This window comes from Scyliorhinus canicula, chromosome 10 (assembly GCF_902713615.1).
Source record: "Scyliorhinus canicula chromosome 10, sScyCan1.1, whole genome shotgun sequence".
Taxonomy (NCBI): domain Eukaryota; kingdom Metazoa; phylum Chordata; class Chondrichthyes; order Carcharhiniformes; family Scyliorhinidae; genus Scyliorhinus; species Scyliorhinus canicula.
Window position 1 is genome coordinate 126,362,464 of NC_052155.1, and position 24,263 is coordinate 126,386,726.

The 24,263-nt window shown below is 48.3% G+C and overlaps 1 long non-coding RNA gene across 1 annotated transcript in view; it reads right to left on the reverse strand.

The window, feature by feature from the left end:
- The window catches only part of LOC119972660, a 35,699-nt gene extending 20,396 nt beyond the window's left edge, over positions 1–15,303 (reverse strand). The window contains exons 1-2 of the long non-coding RNA XR_005462132.1: positions 15,223–15,303; positions 14,773–14,898 (exon numbers count right to left, since the gene is read on the reverse strand). This is a non-coding gene — a long non-coding RNA (uncharacterized LOC119972660). The remainder of the gene's footprint in view (positions 1–14,772; positions 14,899–15,222) is intronic.
- Positions 15,304–24,263: the final 8,960 nt, after the last annotated feature.

Below are 24,263 nucleotides of genomic sequence, written 5' to 3' on the forward strand. Positions count from 1 at the left end.
TATATGTTCACCAGCACCTCCAGAATCCCCTCCAACACCCCACTCACCATCTCATATCTCCCACCCGGCTCCTGCACTTCCTTGGCACTGACATAGAACATAGAACATAGAACGATACAGCGCAGTACAGGCCCTTCGGCCCTCAATGTTGCACCGACATGGAAAAAATCTAAAGGCCATCTAACCTACACTATGCCCTTATCATCCATATTCTTATCCAATAAACTTTTAAATGCCCTCAATGTTGGTGAGTTCACTACTGTTGCAGGTAGGGCATTCCACGGCCTCACCACTCTTTGCGTAAAAAACCCACCTCTGACCTCTGTCCTATATCTATTACCCCTCAATTTAAGGCTAAGTCCCCTCGTGCTAGCCACCTCCATCCGCGGGAGAAGGCTCTCGCTGTCCACCCTATCTAACCCTCTGATCATTTTGTATGCCTCTATTAGGTCACCTCTTAACCTTCTTCTCTTTAACGAAAACAACCTCAAGTCCATCAGCCTTTCCTCATAAGATTTTCCCTCCATACCAGGCAACATCCTGGTAAATCTCCTCTGCACCCGTTCCAAAGCTTCCACGTCCTTCCTATAATGAGGCGACCAGAACTGTACGCAATACTCCAAATGCGGCCGTACTAGAGTTTTGTACAACTGCAACATGACCTCATGGCTCCGGAACTCAATCCCTCTACCAATAAAGGCCATCACACCATAGGCCTTCTTCACAACCCTATCAACCTGGGTGGCAACTTTCAGGGATCTATGTACATGGACACCGAGATCCCTCTGCTCATCCACACTACCAAGAATTTTACCATTAGCCAAATATTCCGCATTCCTGTTATTCTTTCCAAAGTGAATCACCTCACACTTCTCCACATTAAACTCCATTTGCCACCTCTCAGCCCAGCTCTGCAGCTTATAACCTGTAACCTGCAACATCCTTCCGCACTGTCTACAACTCCACCGACTTTAGTGTCGTCTGCAAATTTACTTACCCATCCTTCTGCTCCCTCCTCTAGGTCATTTATAAAAATGACAAACAGCAACGGCCCCAGAACAGATCCTTGTGGTACGCCACTCGTAACTGAACTCCATTCTGAACATTTCCCATCAACCACCACTCTCTGTCTTCTTTCAACTAGCCAATTTCTGATCCACATCTCTAAATCACCCTCAATCCCCAGCCTCCGTATTTTCTGCAATAGCCGACCGTGGGGAACCTTATGAAACACTTTACTGAAATCCATATACACCACATCAACTGCTTTACCCTCGTCCACCTGTTCAGTCACCTTCTCAAAAAACTCGATAAGGTTTGTGAGGCATGACCTACCCTTCACAAAACCATGCTGACTATCCCTAATCATATTATTCCTATCTAGATGATTATAAATCGTATCTTTTATAATCCTCTCCAAGACTTTACCCACCACAGATGTTAGGCTCACCGGCCTATAGTTACCGGGGTTATCTCTACTCCCCTTCTTGAACAAAGGGACCACATTTGCTATCCTCCAGTCCTCTGGCACTATTCCTGTAGCCAATGATGACCTAAAAATCAAAGCCAAAGGCTCAGCAATCTCTTCCCTGGCTTCCCAGAGAATCCTAGGATAAATCCCGTCAGGCCCCGGGGACTTATCTATTTTCACCTTGTCCAGAATTGCCAACACTTCTTCCCTACTCACCTCAATGCCATCTATTCTAATAGCCTGGGTCTCAGCATTCTCCTCCACAATATTATCTTTTTCCTGAGTGAATACTGACAAAAAGTATTCATTTAGTATCTCGCTTATCTCCTCAGCCTCCACACACAACTTCCCACCACTGTCCTTGACTGGCCCTACTCTTACCCTAGTCATTCTTTTATTCCTGACATACCTATAGAAAACTTTTGGGTTTTCCTTGCTCCTACCTGCCAAAGACTTCTCATGTCCCCTCCTTGCTCGTCTTAGCTCTCTCTTTAGATCCTTCCTCGCTTCCCTGTAACTATCAAGCGCCCCAACAGAAACTTCACGCCTCATCTTCACATAGGCCTCCTTTTTCCTCTTAACAAGAGATTCCACTTCTTTGGTAAACCACGGTTCCCTCGCTCTACCCTTTCCTCCCTGTCTGACTGGTACGTACTGATCAAGAACACGCAATAGCTGTTCCTTGAACAAGCTCCACATATCCAGTGTGCCCAACCCTTGCAGCCTACTTCTCCAACCTACACATCCTAAGTCATGTCTAATGGCATCATAATTGCCCTTCCCCAGCTATAACTCTTGCCCTGCGGGGTATACTTATCCCTTTCCATCACTAATGTAAAGGTCACCGAATTGTGGTCACTGTCTCCAAAGTGTTCACTTACCTCCAGATCTAACACCTGGCCTGGTTCATTACCCAAAACCAAATCCAAAGTGGCCTCACCTCTTGTTGGCCTGTCAACATATTGTGTCAGAAAACCCTCCTGCACACATTGTACAAAGAACGACCCATCCAATGTACTCGAACTATATCTTTTCCAGTCAATATTAGGAAAGTTAAAGTCTCCCATAACAACTACCCTGTTACTTTCGCTCTTTTCCAGAATCATCTTCGCCATCCTTTCCTCTACATCTCTAGAACTATTAGGTGGCCTATAGAAAACTCCCAGCAGGGTGACCTCTCCTTTCCTGTTTCTAACCTCAGCCCATACTACCTCGGAAGAAGAGTCCCCATCTTGCACCCTTTCTGCCACCGTAATACTGTCCTTGACTAGCAGCGCCACACCTCCCCCTCTTTTGCCCCCTTCTCTGACTTTACTAAAGCACCTAAACCCCGGAACCTGCAACAACCATTCCTGTCCCTGCTCTATCCATGTCTCTGAAATGGCCACAACATCGAAGTCCCAGGTACCAACCCATGCTGCCAGTTCCCCTACCTTACTTCATATACTCCTGGCATTGAAATAGACACACTTCAAACCACCTACCTGAACACTGCCGCCCTCCTGCGAAGTCAAATCTGTGCTCCTGACCTCTCTACTCTCAATCTCTCGCACCCCAAAAGTACAATCCAGGTTCCCATGCCCCTGCTGAATTAGTTTAAACCCCCCCCAAAGAGTACTAACAAATCTCCCCCCCAGGATATTGGTGCCCCTTAGGTTCAGATGTAGACCATCCTGTCTATAGAGGTCCCACCTTCCCCAGAAAGAGCCCCAGTTATCCAGAAATCTGAATCCCTCCCGCCTGCACCATCCCTGTAGCCACGTGTTTAATTGCTCTCTCTCTCTATTCCTCGTCTCACTATCACGTGGCACGGGCAACAACCCAGAGATAACAACTCTGTTTGTTCTCGCTCTGAGCTTCCATCCTAGCTCCCTAAAGGCCTGCCTGACATCCTTGTCCCCTTTCCTACCTATGTCGTTAGTGCCAATGTGGACTACGACTTGGGGCTGCTCCCCCTCCCCCTTAAGGACCCGAAAAACACGATCCGAGACATCACTTACCCTTGCACCTGGGAGGCAACATACCAAACGTGAGTCTCTCTCGCTCCCACAAAATCTCCTATCTGTGCCCCTGACTATTGAGTCCCCAATTACTAATGTTCTACTCCTCTCCCCCCTTCCCTTCTGAGCAACAGGGACAGACTCCGTGCTAGAGTCCCGCACCCCATGGCTTACCCCTGGTAAGTCGTCCCCCCACAAGTATCCAAAACGGTATACTTGTTACTCAGGGGAACGACCGCAGGGGGTCCCTGCACTGTCTGCTTCTTCCCAGTCCCTCTTACAGTTACCCATCTATCTCCAGTCTTTGGTGTAACTACTTCCCTGAAGCTCCTATCTATGACTACCTCTGCCTCCCGAATGATCCGAAGTTCATCCAACTCCAGCTCCAGTACCATAACTCGGTCTTGTAGGAGCTGGAGCTGGCTGCACTTCCTGCAGGTAAAATCAGCAGGGACACTAACGGCATCCCTCACCTCAAACATTCTGCAGGAGGAACATTGCACTACCTTCCCTGCCATCCCACTTAATTTCAACCAAGTTCTGGTAAACAAATATAAAACAAATAAAAAAATAATAATATAATATAGCACTTACCTGCTCACCCCAATGGGTCTTATTATTAGGTTAGAGGAGGAGGGCGGGTGGGAGACACTACACGTGTAGTGTCTCGGGTATCCTCTCCACCACAATTTATTGGCTAGGAGAAAATCCTTCCCAGAAGTCCGCGGGTCGTACTTCCGGTTCCCGCCTTATATTATCTTTGCTCCCACTGGCACCCCGCCGCTCTCAATGTGTCCCCTCCCGCTCTTTTCAATGTCCTGGCTGTCTCTCCTCTCGCGCTGTTTTCAATGTCCCGGCTGTCTCTCCTCTCGCACTGTTTTCAATGTCCTGGCTGTCTCTCCTCTTGCGCTGTTTTCAATGTCCTGGCTGTCTCTCCTCTCGCGCTCTTTTCAATGTCCCGGCTGTCTCTCCTCTCGCGCTGTTTTCAATGTCCCGGCTGTCTCTCCTCTCGCGCTGTTTTCAATGTCCCGGCTGTCTCTCCTCTCGCGCTGTTTTCAATGTCCCGACTGTCTTACCTCTCGCGCTATTTTCAATGTCCTGGCTGTCTCTCCTCTCGCGCTGTTTTCAATGTCCCGGCTGTCTCTCCTCTCGCGCTGTTTTCAATGTCCCGGCTGTCTCTCCTCTCGCGCTGTTTTCAATGTCCCGGCTGTCTCTCCTCTCGCGCTGTTTTCAATGTCCTGGCTGTCTCTCCTCTCGCGCTCTTTTCTATGTCCCGGCTGTCTCTCCTCTCGCGCTCTTTTCAATGTCCCGGCTGTCTCTCCTCTCGCGCTGTTTTCAATGTCCCGGCTGTCTCTCCTCTCGCGCTCTTTTCTATGTCCCGGCTGTCTCTCCTCTCGCGCTCTTTTCTATGTCCCGGCTGTCTCTCCTCTCGCGCTGTTTTCAATGTCCCGGCTGTCTCTCCTCTCGCGCTGTTTTCAATGTCCCGACTGTCTTACCTCTCGCGCTGTTTTCAATGTCCCGGCTGTCTCTCCTCTCGCGCTGTTTTCAATGTCCCGGCTGTCTCTCCTCTCGCGCTGTTTTCAATGTCCTGGCTGTCTCTCCTCTCGCGCTCTTTTCAATGTCCCGGCTGTCTCTCCTCTCGCGCTGTTTTCAATGTCCCGGCTGTCTCTCCTCTCGCGCTGTTTTCAATGTCCCGGCTGTCTCTCCTCTCGCGCTGTTTTCAATGTCCTGGCTGTCTCTCCTCTCGCGCTTGACAAACCCTGTCTTTTTACTCAACAGAATGACCGCACGCCCTGCGACTTTGAGTCAAACCCTGAGTGAAATACCTGACCCACCAATCCTTTCTTAACCTAACCTTATCTTTCACCTTCTCAAGTGCGCAAGGACCCGAGATCTTTTCACTGGCCTGCTCAGCCTCCGCATGTTCCATATTATGAGCCCTCCCAGAGACTTGCGCCTCCACTCCCCTCTACTATCCTCCCCTACTGATTCTGGCCCCTTTAATTTCACGCTAAACCGGGCCTATCCAAGATGTCCACCCATTACCACGCTTTTCCTCGAACCCTGCCACCTTACATCTCCCTTCCGGCCTCCCCCCTTCCCTCCGTCTTCCTCTGCCCCCACCTCACCCTGTTCCCATCCCGTCGGCCAACCCTCACGGCCATCTCCCCTACCTCATTTCCTATCTCCCTCTCCAATCATCCCCCCATCCTTTCCTCCTTAATCTGTGTAAATGGCTCCCCGTGGATCTCACCCTCCCCCACCCAAACAAAGACACATCTAAAGCCACAGGTTACCTCCTTCAAAAAATAAACACCACCACAGGTGGCAGGACGGGGAGGGCGCAGTAGCCCCCTTACAAACTTACTACCCCAGAGCAAATAGTCACCATAATTAAATCCCTCGCCAGAGAAGAAAGAAAAGCCCACCCACCTTCCGACCCCCACACTACCCGCGTCCTCCAAACTCTGTTGTGCCAATTCCTCGGCCTCGCATCAAAGTTCTGTTCACCCGCAGTTTGTGCTCTTTAATAAAGTCATTGGCCTCCTCTGGGGTTTTAAAATAGTAACCCCACCTTCAAAAGTCACCCATAGTTTCACCAGGTATAGCACCCAAGACCTGATCTGCCATCGATAGAGAGCCTTGGCCCTGTTAAACCCAACACATCTTTTCGCCAGCTCCGCTCCAATGTCCTGGTATATTCGGACTTTGTTCCCCGCCCCTATTCAGAGTTCCATTTCTCCATGGCCCACCGCAGGATCATTTCCTTCTCCACAAATTTGTGGAGCCTCACAATCACCACCTGCGGTGGCTCCCCCGCTCTTGTCTTCTGCCTTAGAGACCTATAAGCTCTATCCACATCTGGGACATTGTTCAGTAACCGCTCCGCCACCAGCCCCACCAGTATCCTCTTGACACTTCTCGTAGCATTCGTGCCTTCCACTCCTTCAGGAGGCCGACCATACGCAGATTCAGCTTGACCTTCATGTTGACCTTCTCCTCTACCTTTGCTGTTAATGACTTGCCCCAGGTGTCCCACCTCCGCCTCCAATGCCACCATCCGATCACTGTGGTCAGACATCACCCTCTCCATCACCTGGATCTGCGACCCCTGTGCCTCCATGCACTTTTCCACCCTCTCCATCAAGCCTTTCAGGGGTGCAACTGCTCTTTGATGGCCTTCGATCGATCTTCCTGCATCTCCTTTCATTGCTGTTGGAACTCCTCTCTGATGAATGGCATCAGCTGCTCCATCTGGGGTTTTCCGACATGCAACGACCCTTCCCCCGCTGCCAGCTTTCCAATTCTTGCTGCGCCACGGATCTCTTCTAATTCCTTGGCCAGGTTTTTAACCTTCTTCTGCGGAGTCTGATAACCAGTGGACATGCTATTCCCAGGGGGATCTCCTTCTCCACACCTTCAACCACACTTTCCAGTCAAAATTCTCCCATTTTTGGGTAAATAGAGCTCAAAACCATGCCTTCGAGCCGGAGCTGGCCTGTGTGCGATCACTCACCCCATGGCTGCCACCACAAGTCCATCATCCCGGTTTCGCCTAATCCTACAGATTAGCATCTCCAAGATTGTTGTCCTGATCTTTCACATTGCCTTGCTCTACATGATTTGATCAATTTCCTCCAGCTGTTTGTCTCTGCTAAAATTCTCTACTCTTTTGATCCCAGATTACCATTGGTTCACTTGCTCCCTTTTACCAAGGGAGATCTGTCCTTCAGCTCCTATACCCATGGCCTTTGGAACATTTTACCAAAATTACTTTTTAAAATATCTTTTTATTCTCCTCATCTTCAGCAAATAAACAACAAAAGAAAACAAACAAAATCAAATGCAGTGTCAATCACCAAACAGCATCCCCTTCAGTATAGGGACCAAAGCATCAGCCGTACATTCCAAGTAAAAAAGAAAGAAAATTAACCATCAATCAGTAAACCGTGTACTCAAGAACAAAATAACCCCCAACCACGCCGTTCACCCCCTCTAATGTTTGATGGTAACCAATTCTCAAAAGTGCATAATAACACTCGCCCGATTTGTAGAACCCTTCCTTCTCTGCGCAAGTCGAGGAGACACAGCCTGAGTGAAACACATCCAGAGTGGGAAGTTGGAACTTTTGTAATTTGGTGCAGTGGGGTAATCAGGAAAGGTAAGTGGTAAATCTAATTCTGCTGTTTTTTCAGTTAAAAGTGCAGTGTGTAGATTAGTGTCTGATTGGCTGAAGTTGCCCCCACCCTAATTGCTGAGAGGCAGTTAGCTGTCAGTCATCTGAGGCCTGTTTAGTGGCACAAAGGTGCACATTGTATTCTTCTCTTTGAAGCTTAAGTAGTATGAGTCACCCTGGTTAGCTGAGGTCTGTATAAAAGACAGACAGAAAGCGCACTCAGTAAGCTTTGCGCAAGTGAAGGAGACACACTCAGAGAGGGAAATTGGAACTTGGTAAATTGGTGCAGTGAGGTAATTCGGTGCAGAGTGGGAGAAGGTGCTTTTTCCCTACTGTTTTGTTCTCTCTCTTACTTCTGGCCTGTAACTTTTAATCTGCAGGGAGAGAACCAGAGAGCATCTGAGAACCTGGGAAGTTAAGTGATGTTTATTTATTTTTATTTTTATTACCTTTTCAGATTGTGTGTGGGGGGGAAGGGAAACTGAAGTGACATCACAGTAAAGCTGTGACCTGATTGGCCTGTTGGGAATCTACACTAAATTTAAAAATTAAGCATTGTTAAACTGATTAAACATAATTACTTAATTATAATTTAGAGAGGTATCTAAGCCAGAGATCGGAGAGTACTGTATTTAGCTTTCACATTTATAGTAGAAATCTAGTGCTAGAAAACATATAGTTAACAGTAACTTTTTTTTTAATGTTAAATTAAATTTACTAATTAATTGACGCAATGTCAATTAGAGGGGTGCAGTGCTCTGACTGTGAGATGTGGCAGGCCCGGGAGGCTTCCAGGGTCCCGGATGGCTTCATCTGCAGAAAGTGCACCCAACTGGAGCTCCTCACAGACCGCATGGTTCGGTTGGAGCAGCAGTTGGATGCACTTAGGAGCATGCAGGTGGTGGAAAGCGTCATAGATAGCAGTTATATAAATGTGGTCACACCCAAGGTGCAGGCAGAGAAATGGGTGACCACCGGAAAGGGCAGGTAGTCAGTGCAGGAATCCCCTGTGGTTGTCCCCTCTCGAACAGGTCTACCCCTTTGGATACTGTCGGAGGGATAGCCTATCAGAGGAAAACAGCAGCAGCCAGAGCAGTGGGACCACGGTTGGCTCTGATGTGCAGAAGGGAGGGTCAAAGGGCAGAAGAGCAATAGTCATAGGGGACTCTATAGTGAGAGGCACAGATAGGCACTTCCGTGGAGTGAAAGTGACTCCAGGTTGGTATGTTGCCTCCCTGGTGCCAGGGTCCAGGATGTCGCCGAACTGGTAGCGGGCATCCTGAAGGGGGTAGGCAAACAGGCAGAGGTCATTGTACATATTAGTACTAATGACATAGGCAGGAAGGGGCATGAGGTTCTGCAGCAGGAGTTCAGGGAGCTAGGCAGAAAGTTACAAGACAGGACCTCTAGGGTTGCAATCTCGGGATTACACCCTGTGCCATGTGCCAGTGAGGCTAGAAATAGGGAGACAGAGCAGCTAAACACGTGGCTAAACAGCTGGTGTAGGAGGGAGGGTTTCCGTTATCTGGACCACTGGGAGCTCTTCTGGGGAATTGTGGATAGAACAATTGCTTCACAGCTCCAGGGTCCCAGGTTCGATTCCGGCTTGGGTCACTGTCTGTGCGGAGTCTGCACATCCTCCCCGTGTGTGCGTGGATTTCCTCTGGGTTCCCCGGTTTCCTCCCACAGTCCAAAGATGCGCAGGTTAGGTCGATTGGCCATGACAAATTGCCCCTCCTGTCCAAAATTGCCCTCAGTCTTGGGTGGGGTTACTGGGTTATGGGGATAGGGTGGAGGTGTTGACCTTGGGTAGGGTGCTCTTTCCAAGAGCTGGTGCAGACTCGATGGGCTGAATGGCCTCCTTCTGCACTGTAAATTCTATAAGAAGGACGGGTTGCATAGAAACTGGAGAAGCATAAATATCCAGGCCGCGAGGTTTGCTAGTGTCACACGGGAGGGTTTAAACTAGTATGGCAGGGGGGTAGGCACCAGAGCAATAGGTCAGAATGTGAAAGCATTGAGGGAGAACCAGGGAATAGGGCCAGTATGGCTCTGAGGCAGACCAGAAAGGGAGATGTTGCTGAACACAGCGGGTCTGATGGCCTGAAGTGCATATGTTTTAATGCAAGAAGTATTACGGGTAAGGCAGATGGATTAGTACTTGGAACTATGATGTTGTTGCTATTACAGAGACCTGGTTGAGGGAAGGACAGGATTGGCAGCTAAACGTTCCAGGATTTAGATGTTTCAGGCGGGATAGAGGGGGATGTAAAAGGGGTGGCGGAGTTGCGCTACTGGTTAGGGAGAATATCACAGCTGTACTACGGGAGGACACCTCAGAAGGCAGCGAGGCTATATGGGGAGAGATCAGGAATAAGAAGGGTACAATCACAATGTTGGGGGTTTACTACAGGCCTCCCAACAGTGAGCGGGAGATAGAGGAGCAGATAAGTAGACAGCTTTTGGAAACGAGTAAAAACAACAGGGTTGTTGTGATGGGAGACTTCAACTTCCCCAATATTGACTGGGATTCACTTAGTGCTAGGGGCTTAGACAGGGCAGAGTTTGTAAGGAGCTTCCAGGAGGGCTTCTTAATACAATTTGTAGACAGCCCAACTCGGGAAGGGGCTATACTGGATCTGGTATTGGGGAATCAGCCTGGCCAGGTGGTAGAAGTTTCAGCAGGGGAGCATTTCGGGATCAGTGACCACAATTCAGTAAGTTTTAAAGTGCTGGTGGACAAGGATAAGAGTAGTCCTAGGGTCAATGTGCTAAATTGGGGGAAGGCTAATGATAACAATATTAGGCGGGAACTGAACAACCTAGATTGGGGGCGGATGTTTGAGGGTAAATCAACATCTGACATGTGGGAGGCTTTCAAATGTCAGTTGAAAGGAATTCAGGACTGGCATGTTCCTGTGAGGAAGAAGGATAAATACGTCAAATTTCGGGAACCTTGGATAACGAGAGATTTGTAGACCTTGTCAAAAAGAAGAAGGAGGCATTTGGCCTGGGCTGGGAACAGACAAAGCCTGTCTGGAATATAAGGAAAGTAGGAAGGAACTTAAGCAAGGGGTCACGAAAAGTCATTGGCAAATAGGGTTAAGAAAAATTCCAAGGCTTTTTACACGTACATGAAAAGCAAGAGAGTAGCCAGAGAAAGGGTTGGCCCACTGAAGGATAGGCAAGGGAATGTATGTGTGGAGCCAGAGGAAATGGGCGAAGTACTAAATGAATACTTTGATTAGCATTCACCAAAGAGAAGGAATTGGTTGATGTTGAGTCTGGAGAAGGGTGTGTAGATAGCCTGGGTCACATTGAGATCCAAAAAGCCGAGGTGTTGGGTGTCTTGAAAAATATTAAGGTGGATAATTCCCCAGGGCCTGATGGGATCTATCCCAGAATACTGAAGGAGGCTAGAGAGAAAATTGCTGAGGCCTTGACAGAAATCTTTGGATCTTCACTGTCTTCAGGTGATGTCCCGGAGGACTGGAGAATAGCCAATGTTGTTCCTTTGTTTAAGAAGGGTGGCAAGGATAATCCAGGGAACTACAGGCCGGTGAGCCTTACGCCAGTGGTAGGGAAATTACTGGAGAGAATTCTTCAAGATAGGATCTACTCCCATTTAGAAGCAAATGGACGTATTAGTGACAGGCATCATGGTTTTTTGAAGGGGAGGTCTTGTCTCACTAACTTGATAGAGATTTTCGAAGAGGTCATAAAGATGATTGATCCAGGTAGGGCAGTGAATGTTGTCTATATGGACTTTAGTAAGGCCTTTGACAAGGTCCCTCGTGGTAGACTGGTACAAAAGGTGAAGTCACATGGGATCAGGGGTGAGCTGGCAAGGTGGATACAGAACTGGCTAGGTCATAGAAGGCAGAGAGTAGCAAAGGAAGGGTGCTTTTCTAATTGGAGGGCTGTGACTAGTGGTGTTCCACAGGGATCAGTGCTGGGACCTTTGCTGTTCGTAGTATATATAAATGATTTAGAGGAAAATGTAACTGGTCTGATTAGTAAGTTTGCAGATGACACAAAGGTTGGTGGAATTGCGGATAGCGATGAAGACTGTCAGAGGATACAGCAGGATTTAGATCGTTTGGAGACTTGGGCGGAGAGATGGCAGATGGAGTTTAATCCGGACAAATGTGAGGTAATGCATTTTGGAAGGTCTAATGCAGGTAGGAAATATACAGTGAATGGTAGAACCCTCAAGAGTATTGATAGTCAGAGAATCTATGTGTACAGGTCCACAGGTCACGAAAAGGGGCAACACAGGTGGAGAAGGTTTTCAAGAAGGTATATGGCATGTTTGCCTTCATTGGCCGGGGCATTGAGTACAAGAATTGACAAGTCATGTTGCAGCTGTGCAGGACCTTAGTTAGGCCACACTTGGAATATAGTGTTCAATTCTGGTCGCCACACTACCAGAAGGATGTGGAGGCTTTAGAGAGGGTGCAGAAGAGATTTACCAGGATGTTGCCTGGTATGGAGGGCATTAGCTATGAGGAGCGGTTGAATAAATGCGGTTTGTTCTCACTGGAACGACGGAGGTTGAGGAGCGACCTGATAGAGGTCTACACAATTATGAGGGGCATAGACAGAGTGGGTAGTCAGAGGCTTTTCCCCAGGGTAGAGGGGTCAATTACTAGGGGGCATAGGTTTAAGGTGCGAGGGGAAAGGTTTAGAGGAGATGTACAAGGCAAGTTTTTTACACAGAGGGTAGTGAGTGCCTGGAACTCGCTGCCAGAGGAGGTGGTGAAAGCAGGGACGATAGTGACATTTAAGGGGCATCTCGACAAATACATGAATAGGATGGGAATAGAGGGATACGGACACAGGAAGTGTCTAAGATTTTATTTTAGTCGGGCAGCATGGTCGGCATGGGCTTGGAGGGCTGAAGGGCCTGTTCCTGTGCTGTACTTTTCTTTGTTCTTTGTTCTTTGTTCATCCCCCTCAGCTCAAATGTCACCTTCTCGAGAGTCAGAAATTCCTGCAGCTCCCCCCCCCCGCCAAGCCGAGGCACAGGGCGGAGAAGCTGACCTCCACCCCAACAGGACCCGTCTTTGGGCAATCAGCGAGGGTGAAGACAAAGATATCTGCCCCCGCACCCGCCTACATTTTTACCAAAATGACTTTACCGCACTATTTCCCTCAATGCTTTCAAAGACTCTGAAAGGTTCTGCACTGGATCGCTGCTTCCGCTGCCCTTCTTTCATTGTTAGATTGCTTACCGGATCTGAATAGTGAAATGCTCAGAGAGAATTAACAATGAAGGAAATTGGCATGCCTTTCAAGGAAGAGCTTTGCGCATGCCAATGATATCTGAGGATCTTCTATAAATGAACAATTTAGAAGTTCATGATTTAAAATTTGCGATTTTCTTTTTGTACTTTGGTTCTCTGAGGTTTAGAGCCAGTTATGTTTAATTCAGATATTTTGTCAACTGAGTTGAATTCAAATGTCAATATGTTATCATTCGTAGCAAGTATACGAAGCACATGATTTACACACAGAAGGCATTAAAACGTGAACTGCAATGATAACTGAAGATAAATGTGCTTCTTGAGTCTAATTTTACAGGCAAGATATGTCATGCAGGTGAAGTCTAACGCTTATTATCTACGGCATTTTCATCATTAGTAGACATTAAGATAAAGTGGTCGTATACTTATGTACAATCATGTATCATTTTGTCATTTTATGCCTGTCAAAAACAAACCTGTACCTGAAGACATTTTGACAGTAAATGTCAAAAGAGTTGTGAATGTGTTGTTAAGTGCTGCATTTAACTTTTGAGTGATAAAGTCAACATTACATGGTAGCACAGTGGTTTGCACTGTTGCTTCACAGCACCAGGGTCCCAGGTTTGATTCCTGCTTTGGTCACTGTCTGTGCAGAGTCTGCATGTTCTCCCTGAGCGGGATTCTCCAACCCCCCACCGAGTGGGAGAATCGCCGGGGGTCGGCATGAATCCCACCCCCGCCATCCTCCTAATTCTCCCGCCCCCCAAAAGCAGGCCCGGTGTGAGTCGCGCTGCCCGCCTCGGAGAATGGCGGGGTCCGGTGCGACTCAATGGCTGCTGGGGCCGCCTGAATTCTCCGGCCCACGATGGGCCGAAGTCCCGCCCGTCTGTAGCCGGTCCCGCCGGCGTAAATCAGAGTAGGTCCCTTACCAGCGGGACCTGGTGGTGCGGGCGGGCTCCGGTGTTCCTGGGGGGTTGCAGGGGGATCTTGCCCCTGGAGGTGCCCCCACAGTGGCCTGGCCCGTGGTCGGGGCCCTCCGATCTGCGGGCGGGCCTGTGCCCTGGGGGCACTCTATTACTCCGCATCGGCCATTGTGGTCCTCCGCGATGGGGATGACGCCAGCATGCGGTGGCACTTCCGCGCATGCGCCAACTCGCGCCGGCCGGTGGAGGCCCTTCGCCGCCGGTTGGCGTGGCGCCAAGCCCCAATCCCACGGGGCCCCTATCCCGCGGGGCGCGAACCACTCAGGGTCGGGCCTGGCCTGACGCCGGAGTTGTTCACGCCACTCCGTCCCGCCGGGTACGGGAGAATCCAGCCGCCCGTGCCTGCGTGGATTTCCTCCGGGTGCTCTGGTTTCCTCTCACAAGTCGCAAAAGACGTGCTTGTTCGATGAGTTACACATTCTAAATTCTCCTGTGTACTCGAATAGGCGCCGGAGTTTAGCGACTGGGGAATTTTCACAGTAACTTATTTGCATTGTTAACGTAAGCCTACTTCTGACAATAATAAAGAAAGTAAGTGCATGTTGGTTTTCCATGTTTTTCAGTGTTTAATTATTTAAATTATTATTTTTTTATAAATTTGAGTACCCAATTATTTTTTTCCAATTAAGGGGCAATTTAGTGTGGCCAATCCACCTACTCCACACAGATTTTTGGGTTGTGGGGGTGGGACCCATGCAGACATGGGGAGAATGTGCAAATTCCATGCCGATCGAACCCAGGTCCTCAGCGCCGTAAGGCAGCAGTGTGAGTGAGACATAGATAACGGAGCCTGCTGAGGCATCCACTAAATTTTTCTCGTCTCGTTTCCAGGTACCAGCAAGAAATGGATGAAGTAAAGAGGGAAGACCACCCACAACTCCAGCCCTAAACCTACCTCTGAGGGTGATGTCATTCACCGGTACCGTTCACCAATGCAGAGGCATTCGCCTCTGTGGCTGCATGTTCTTGAGTAGGCTTGGACTCACAATCTGGTAAGCGCATCATTGGTACGTGTCCACAGCTGGCAGAGGAAATGAAATGAAATTAAAATCGCTTATTGTCACAAGTAGGCTTCAAATGAAGTTACTGTGAAAAGCCCCTAGTCGCCACATTCCAGCGCCTGTTCGGGGAGGCTGGTACGGGAATTGAACCGTGCTGCTGGCCTGCCTTGGCCTGCTTTCAAAGCCAGCGATAGGTGACAGCTAGGTGACAGCTAGATCACTCACAGCCCCTGTTGTGCCCTGAGTCTCTGGACTCGGCCTTAAGAAAACAGTTGGGAGATGCAAAGAGGGTATAAAGATCCTAAGCAGGCCATGGCCCAATGGCCTCGGGCACCAGAGAACACCTGCCAAAGTCATCATAGTCAACAGGGCCGATCCGTCAGCAGGCTTCCCCCACCTCAATTGTGGATGTCAGAACATCATCTAGGAAGAGGAAAAGAAAGATAAAGAGATTGTAAAGGCACACAGATGGCACGGGTGCATAACTATTGTATACAGTTTTGGGACTTATAAATACTTGTTCACTTACACTGGAAGTGTCTCATATTTTCACCTTCCTGCTTGTTGCTGCATGGTCATGGGTATTTAATCACATGAAACTTGGTCCCCCATCAGAGTCCGATAATGACCTCCTATAGAATCACTTCTCTCACATTATCAACATTGTGATTACTGAATATTCCGAAAGGAGGATGCTTAAACACTGGCTATCAATTGTGACTATACGGCCTTGGTTTCATGTAATCCGTTACTTGCAGCTCATCAGTTTCAGAATTGTGACAATTATGTCTGCTCAGAATGTGCAGCGAGGCCGTTGCGTCTCCTGCTGCTGTTGACCTGATGTGAGATATGGATGGGGACACAGATCCTCAAGAAAAGCTAAACTGGCCACGTGGATGGCCAGGAACGCTGTATGTGCAAGTTGAGTGTTAAAAGAGTGAATCTCAGGACAGCACGGTGGCACAGTGGTTAGCACTGCTGCCTCACGGCGCTGAGGTCCCAGGTTCGATCCCAGCTCTGGGTCGCTGTCCGTGTGGAGTTTGCACATTTTCCCCGTGTTTGCGTGGGTTTCGCCCCCACAACACAAAGATGAGCAGGGTAGGTGGATTGGCCACACTAAATTGCCCCTTAATTGGAAAAATGAATTGGGTACTCTAAATTATTTTTAAAAAAGAGTGAAGCTCTCCACAATAGAAAACTAGAGGCTTCCCTCGATGCTAGGAAAATGATGGGATGCCCATGTTCAATTGTAACTCAGCTAATATGCAGGTGCAGGCTGTAAGTAAGGAGGCAATTGGCAAGTTACCCTTGACTGCAGAAGGGATTGTGTGTAAAATAACATTTTTTTTGCACTTTACTTCAGCCTTTGTGAGGCCTCATTTGGAGATTTGTTTGGCCTGCTCATCTCCTTATCAAGGGTAGCAATTGACCTCGAATAAAGGGGTTGCAATCAAAATACACCGGAAACCATTGAAGAATCTGTCACCTCCCTGATGTATGTGTGTGTTGCTGACTGGAAAATGCTATTCAGGTCCCCAGTGAAGCCCTGAAAGGAGCCACTTGGAAGAAAGTTTAAGGTGGCTTTAGAAACTTGAGGAAGCCACAGTCAGAGTACAGAGATGAATTTAATTATACAATATTCTGCTCAAGGCAGCAACTTGCTCCCAGTAAAGACCTTGCTGTGAGAACTAACCACACCAGTCCCTGCTTTGGGCGAGCTTGCAATATACCCAAGATTGGGTCATTGTTCGCAGTCACACTGGCCCTTGGTCACCAGCATTCTGACCTTCTTGAGGCCTCATTGCCTCTTGCTGCTCAGGCCATTGCTCTTCCTGGCACTAGGCTAACCTTCGTTGGTTCCTTTTTATTTGGACGAGAGCCAGTAGAAAATTGGGACTGGAGGCCTGAATCATCAAGGTCTCAGTGGATCTGTGAATGGATTGCAGTGATCCACCTCTGTGGTTTTGCCTCCATCTCTGAGGATTAAAGCCCATGCTAAACCCTGTGCTTGGCTTATGTTTACATTTGGCATCCCACTTTACTGCTTTCAGGTGAAGGGGACCCAGGAGGAACAGCAATGAGCTGTGCATGGAGACATTGTGCATTGACTGGGGTGAACCCTCCCTCAGACACTATTCAGGTTACAGTCGAGACTCTTATGAGAATCATTGCCTTGGCATCATAGAAATACTTACTACATAAGCCCGTCTCAGCCATGACCATTTACCAAGGAGAATAGAGGTATGGAGTCAGGAGTTTGCTGTCATCTATCACCCATTCTCCTCGGAGTCCCTTTACCCCACCACCCCCTCACCCCTCCATCTCTCCATTTATCCCCACCTCCGACAGCAGCAGATGCCAATCAGCAAACAAGAAGCTTGTTGCTTCTCGGTGGAATGTAATCCATTAGTGACGGAGCAATGCTGGTTTATTGGGCGTTGGAAGCTCGAGAGCAGAACTCAGATCAGGCTGTTTCACCGTGGAGTAATAATTAATAGGGTGCCCCTTCACTCGATCCGAAATATGAGACATCAATTTCTCCCATTTGAAAAAAGGCCCCTCTCTTATCAGCGGTTTTGTGAACTATGAACCTTGAGGACTTCATTATGGTGTTTGTGAGATTGGCAGCACACTAAGCACCTTCTACCCTCCCCTTGTTACCTATCAAGTTCCCTCTATCTCCTACACAATCACTGCCTTGTCATTCCTATCCCTCCTGTAACCATTCAATCTCTGCCCGTTACTCTACACCCAATGATCATTTTTGTGGACTTTCCTGCTCGCCCCACTGTTCCTGTAACTGTTGACATGTCCATCTACTCCTGACCCTAACAGATCCCATTCTCAAGGCCAGCTGCACTTTGACTCCCCCCCTCCCCCCACCAAGAAACCATCAAATATCCATCCATCATACCTGATTCAACTCCATACCCTGACTGTGGCTGAACCCTCTGCCTCCCAGCATCCTCATTCAAACTCTTAAGACCATATTCTCAAACTCACAGGCCACGCCTTTAAGACCATAAGACATAGGAGTAGAATTAGGCCACTCGGCCCATTGAGTCTGCTCTGCCATTCAATCATGGCTGATATTTTTCTCATCCCCATTCTCCTGACTTCTCCCCATAACCCCTGATCCCCTTATTAATCAAGAACCTATCTATCTCTGTCTTAAAGACACTCAGTGATTTGGGCTCCGCAGCCTTCTACGGCAAACAGTTCCCAGATTCACCACCCTCTGAAGAAATTCCTCCTCATTTCTGTTTTAGAGGATCGTCCCTTTAGTCTGAGATTGTGTCCTCTGGTTCTAATTTTTCCTACAAGTGAAAACATCCTCTCCACATCCACTCTATCCAGGCCTTGCAGTATCATGTAAGTTTCAATAAGATCCCCCCCTCCTTCTAAACTCCAAGGGCGCGATTCTCTGCAAAGGCGGAGAGTCGTGAAGGCTGCCACGAAACCGGCCGTGTTTCACGGCAGCCTCCGCGCCCCCTCCCGGGACCCGATTCTGCTCCCCGGTCGGGGCTAGCATTGTGGCCCCATGAACTCCGGCATTGTGGGCTTAACGAATTTCGCTAAGCCCGCACGCCAAAGTTAGCGACGGCTGATGCATATGATGGCGTCAGCCGCGCATGCACGGATTGGACGACTCCAACCCGCGCATGCGTGGATGATGTAATCCATGCATATGCGTCAGACCCACGCATGCGCGGTCCGTAATGCCCCTCAGCCGCCCCGCGGACTTATCCTGTGGGGCGGCGGAGGGAGAAAGAGTGCGCGGGAATCAGACCCGCTGCCCGCAATCGGTGGGCACCGATCGCAGGCCCATGCCACCCTTGGCACGGCCGTGGTGCGGCCGTGCCAATCGGTGGCATGGTTGTGCAGAACTGCACTTTGCGGCCGTTTTCACGAACTGGTATAGCAGGTGTATTAAAAATCGTGAAAACGACCGTAAAGGCCTTGGAAATCGGCCCATCGGCCAGGGGAGAATCGCTGCTCGCCGTAAAAAAACGGCGAGCAGCGATTCGTGTCGGGGGGCGGGTGTGGGGGGGGGGAGGGGGAGAATAGCGGGAGGGCGTCGGACCAGCATCGCCGTTAAAATTTGCGCCACCCGCTATTCTCCGCCCCGTCGTGAGTGCGGAGAATCGCGCCCCAAGTCTAGACCCGGAGTCCTCAACCGTTCCTCATATGACAAGCTCTTCATTCCAGGGATCATGCTTGTGAACCTCCTCTGGACCCTTTCCAAGGCCAGCACATCCTTCGTTAGATACGGGGCCCAAAACTGCTCACACTACTCCAAATGGGGTATGACCATTTATACAGCCTTAAAAGTACATCCCTGGTCTTGTATTCTAGCCCTCTCGACATGGATGCAAACATTGCATTTGCCTTCCTAACTGTCGACTGAACCTGCACGTTAGCCTTAAGAGAATCATGAACAAGGGCTCCTTCGTCCCTTTGTGCTTCTGATTTCCAAAGCTTTTCCCCATTCAGAAAATAGTCTAAGCCTCCATTCCTCCTTCCAAAGTTTACATCCTTCTCTCTACAAATCTCAGCACCCAGAGAGGCCATCCACCTCCCTACATGTGTGACATGCTTACCCTCCTAAACATGATCGGGACAGTCTGACTTCCTTATCTAGACACCCTCCCCCCCTTATCCCCTTAACCTGCCTCCCCTGTCCAGCACCTGCTTCACCCTTCCCCATTCTTTCTTTACTCTGATACAAAATGTATGTCAAGTAAGTAATTTTGATTTGTTTTTACCAGATGAGGTTAAACATGCTTTTTCAAACCAATTTTTAGCCCTTGTCGATTCTTCTACTGAGGAAAAGGCCAAAGGAGATGTGACAGGCTAACTTGATCCTCCTTGGCCACAGCTGATACATTTCACTCGGACAATGTTGTCCATTAGAAATTTCTGTCTCGCTGCAAGTATAATGACAACTGCACTGTTTTAGTATTTGTACAAATTTTAGTAAAACATACCTTGCAAAGATTCACGCGATGCAGGCCACTGCATTTCACCCGTCTATTTAATTAACAAAGATCTGCAACCATTCGGTAACCAAGGAAATAAAGCTCAATAACAAAATATACACACAAACTGGGCCCTTCACCTAATCATTTTATCAATAAATAGGCAATGAGTTTAAAGTAAACGCGCATATACTATGCAAATATGCATAGTATTGTGAGATATGCCTAACAATGTTGGGTGAAATTCTCCCATTTTGAAACTGGGAGCGTGATCTAATGGAAAGGTTTCTAAGTGTGGTAACAAGCGTAAATTGCCGTGTCCTTCCCGACAGCCAACCGGGCGAGACCGCTACCAGTCTGTAATGCCAATTAGCGCCGGTAATGTTGCCCCACGGGTTTCATGCGGAAATGACTGTCCCACCAGCTGATTCGCCTGGACTGGCCCCGACAGCTCCCCGTTAACGAGGGGGAGCAGTACTTAAACCGATACCGCCGAGAAACCCCAGACAGCATGCAGCCATGCCACCCCGCAGACCTGCTCCACGATTTAGAGATGCCGACCTGGCCAGACTGAGCCCAGATGGATGTCCTGTTTCTCTGAGGGGGGCAGAGGGTCAGCCACAGGGTAGCCAGTGCCACCTGGGAGCCAGTGACAGCAGCCGTCTGCGTCACAAGTGCCACCCAGTGCTGCAAGAACCTAAATGACCTCCACCGGGTCGCAAGGGTGAGTTGGCATCTGCCCCCTGGCACCAGTCTCGCCTGCCATTACCAGCCGCGTCCCCTCAGCACAATATCGTGTCTGTGCCCCAGCACACCCTGACACCCACCAGAACACCCCATCCATTACCAGCAATGGCGCCCATGCCTGTCCCTCTCAGAGCCCCCCAAGATGCAGGAAGTATGCGGTTTACAATGCCCTCTCTTCGTCCCTGCAGAAAAAGGTGGCCCAGACAGGCGGCAGGGTGCCGGACATCAGAGTCCTCATCCCCTATGAGGAATGGGCCCTTGAGGTCATGGGGCTGATAGAGGGTAGGGCAATCACTGACGTCAAGCTTTGCTTGCTGCGTAGAGGTGAGTATTCACCGGTTCCGACCCAGATGACCTATCATGCCAGAATAATAATCCTTCCCTCCCACTGACCACATGTCATTCTCCCAGAGGATCTCTATCCATCCTGCCTGCCCATCTGCCACCCCCCCTGCCCCCGGCTGCCTGTCCCCTCGGTTGCCTCCCAAGAGAACACCTTGTAGACGAGCTCCAAGGATGCTACCGTCGAGCAGTCACATCTGTCATCCCCACCCTCCACCAGCGCAGAGACACACACCTCGGTGGATGAAAGTAGAGGACAAGCTTCCGGGTCACAATCTGGTGAGCACCATGCAGTTGCTGATGCATCAGGCGGAGGCAGGAACATCCAGGCGAGGCAGCAGTCAGAGGTTTTCTGGATCCCAGGACCCAGCCTAATGCTTCTTATTCAATTCAGAATTTATTGATTGAAAGTGCAATTTTCTGGATTCATAATTATCTGCATGTGAGTAGCAGCTAATTTGTTGGACAACACTGCTCACTGAACACCATTGGTTCGATTTGCTACTCAGTAATGAATAAAAAGGCATCTGAAATCAAGAATATATTTCTGCTCTGTGGCAGTGTATCAAAATGCTCCAGTGCATGTCATAATATCCACTCATGTATATAATGAGATGCAGACAGGCAGTGATTGACACACAGGATAACCAATGAACACACACGACATGGAACAACCAATCACCAGACAGGACACCACCACTATAAAGCCCACAGGGCATTAAGGCTCTCCCTCTCTCACAGGACACGGCTAGGGAGATAGTTGCAGTGCACAGGCCAATGAACATCATCACCATGTGATCGAGAGCTAGTCTGGTCAAGCCAGTAGGAGGTTATCAGTTAGGTTAATAGAGTGCCAACCCACAGCGGATTATGTACAGCAATCAACAGGTTCAATAAAACAGTGTTGGACCATCTCCTGTGTCGGAAGCCTGTTTCTCGTTTTACTGCATCCAGTTGCAGTCGATGTTAGACCAACACAGATAACACATCAGTGCACACTGCATCCAGCTAACTATGTTTCCCTAAAAACATGCACCTGAAAAAAATGTTTCTCTGTGTATAGTCAGTACCTTAATTGGCCTCAGAAAATATTGGCGGAACAGTGACATCAACTAGTGAAAGTGAAAGCATCGCCAGTGGTTCCCACATAACTCTACTGCTTGCACTTTTCCAACATTCTTTCCTGACAACCACCTCCTTTAATGTGATCCAGACATTTACCAGAAAATGCATGTTGACCCTGAGAGTGCTTAAAGCAAGAATGCCCTGCCCCACTGAAGTAAGATGGGTTACAGATCTGCCGTCAGTGCTGTTAGAATTCAGGCTCATTGCTTCATGCTAGTTTTAAGAACAGATTTACCTCTGTTGTTTTTAGTGACATTTTTAATTGGTTCAAACCCTTTACAAAAGCACAAATCAGATTAATGACAGTTAATAGAACAGCCGCGATATGCTTCTTGCACCTGCAGAAAATCTAGCTCAGTGTTATTCATTCCTATTCCAAATGGTCCTGCATTAAGCAATAAAACATTTTATTATCTTCTCTATGGCGTACTTTTCCAACTGACATCTGTCTGAGACTTCAAAGGTTTAAAATATTTTCTCCAGTAGCCTCTATAAACATATTAGATCATAGTTTAAAGAGCATTACACAGGCGCCTAACATGTAGACTTGACGTGTTCAGGACATTTTGAAAACAGCAGACAGAAAGAGGTTAGGCTTCACTCAGTTGGAGGCCTGGTACATTTTTTTTAGTAGAGCTGATTGTGTGAAGTCCACAGAGTCACATAGGCATTGGAAGTGTTTTAATAAAGGCAGAAAAGGAAGACACCCGATAATCTGACAGCAATAATGAGCTCAGATGTCTGTTCTTCCACATTTTATAACAAATAGGTACTCTTTTAGTGCCTACTTCTCCTTGCTACCAAAGGACACGTATATCACAAAGCTCCAATGGTCTTAATGGGGCAGCATGGTAGCACAATAGTTAGCCCTGTTGCTTCACAGCACCAAGGTCCCAGGTTCGATTCCCGCTTGGGTCACTGTCTGCACTTTCTCCCCATGTCCTCCGGGTGCTCCGGTTTTCTCCCACAGTCCAAAGATGTGCAGGTTAGGTGGATTGACCGTGCTAAGTTGCCCTTAGTGTCCAAAAAAGGCTGGGTGGGATTACTGGGTTATGGGGATAAGGTGGAGGTGTGGGCTTAGGTAGAGCGCTCTTTCCAAGGGCCGGTGCAGACTCGATGAGCCGAATGGCCTCCTTCGGCATTGTAAATTCTATGATTCTATGGTTAATTATTACCTGTAAGTGGCAAGAATAGATGAATGACCAAATGCCTGAATTCAAGTGTTCTAGATTGTTTCAGTTTCACTTTATTTGCTCAGTATCCAAATGACACTTCAATGAATTCTCACGAATTAAATGATGAAGGAACACAACATCCCTGTGCCATCAACCTACAATTGCACACTGGGAAACGCTAAATAAATTAGACAAATGTAAATCATTCTCAACACTTAAAAGGCCAAGCAGTCTGTATTAGTTGCAAAGTCTCAACTGGGATGAACAAATTCAGATTGTTTTTACATTGTAGTGTTAAAATGGAATTTCAAGCCGCATTACCCACGAACAGCGGTACTAAATCCCAAAAAGCCACGGAGAAAATCAATTGGACCTCTTCAGAAAATGAAACTCCAAACCATGTGTTACACAAATAAGTAGGAAAGCTATGTTTATTTGACCAGTGTAGCATTTAGAAAAACTTTTTCCAAACATTCCAATAGATATCCATCTGCCCCTTTTTCTGCAATTTGCTGCTGGTGTCTGCTACATGAGGAGACAATGCTTAAAACTTCATTGTGTGCTGGATGGAGTAGAGCACAGTATATAGTCATTCTTTCCAAACCTGACCTGTTTTTTTTTACCTCTTTGTCAACATTTATTCCATAAAATATTGCCCGTGTACATTCAGTGTGGATGTAACCCATGTGCTCACCAGGTTGAACTGAGAAAGCTCTAAAATGACAGTGAGCAAGAGGCAATGGGCCAGATCTTTTGGTTAACAGAAAATAAACAACACCTACCATTCTTTATGCTTATAGACCCTATTGTGGACTTTTGAGCAGCAACTTGAGATGATTAGTGTCTGAGGCAGTATGGTGGCGCAGTTGTCCGCATTACTGCCTCACAATGCCGAGGACCTAGGTTCGATCCCAGCCTGGGTCACTGTCCCTATGGAGTTTGCACATTCTCCGTGTGTGTGTGTGTGATTCTCACCTCAAAAACCCAAAGATGTGCAGGATAGGTACGTTATCCATG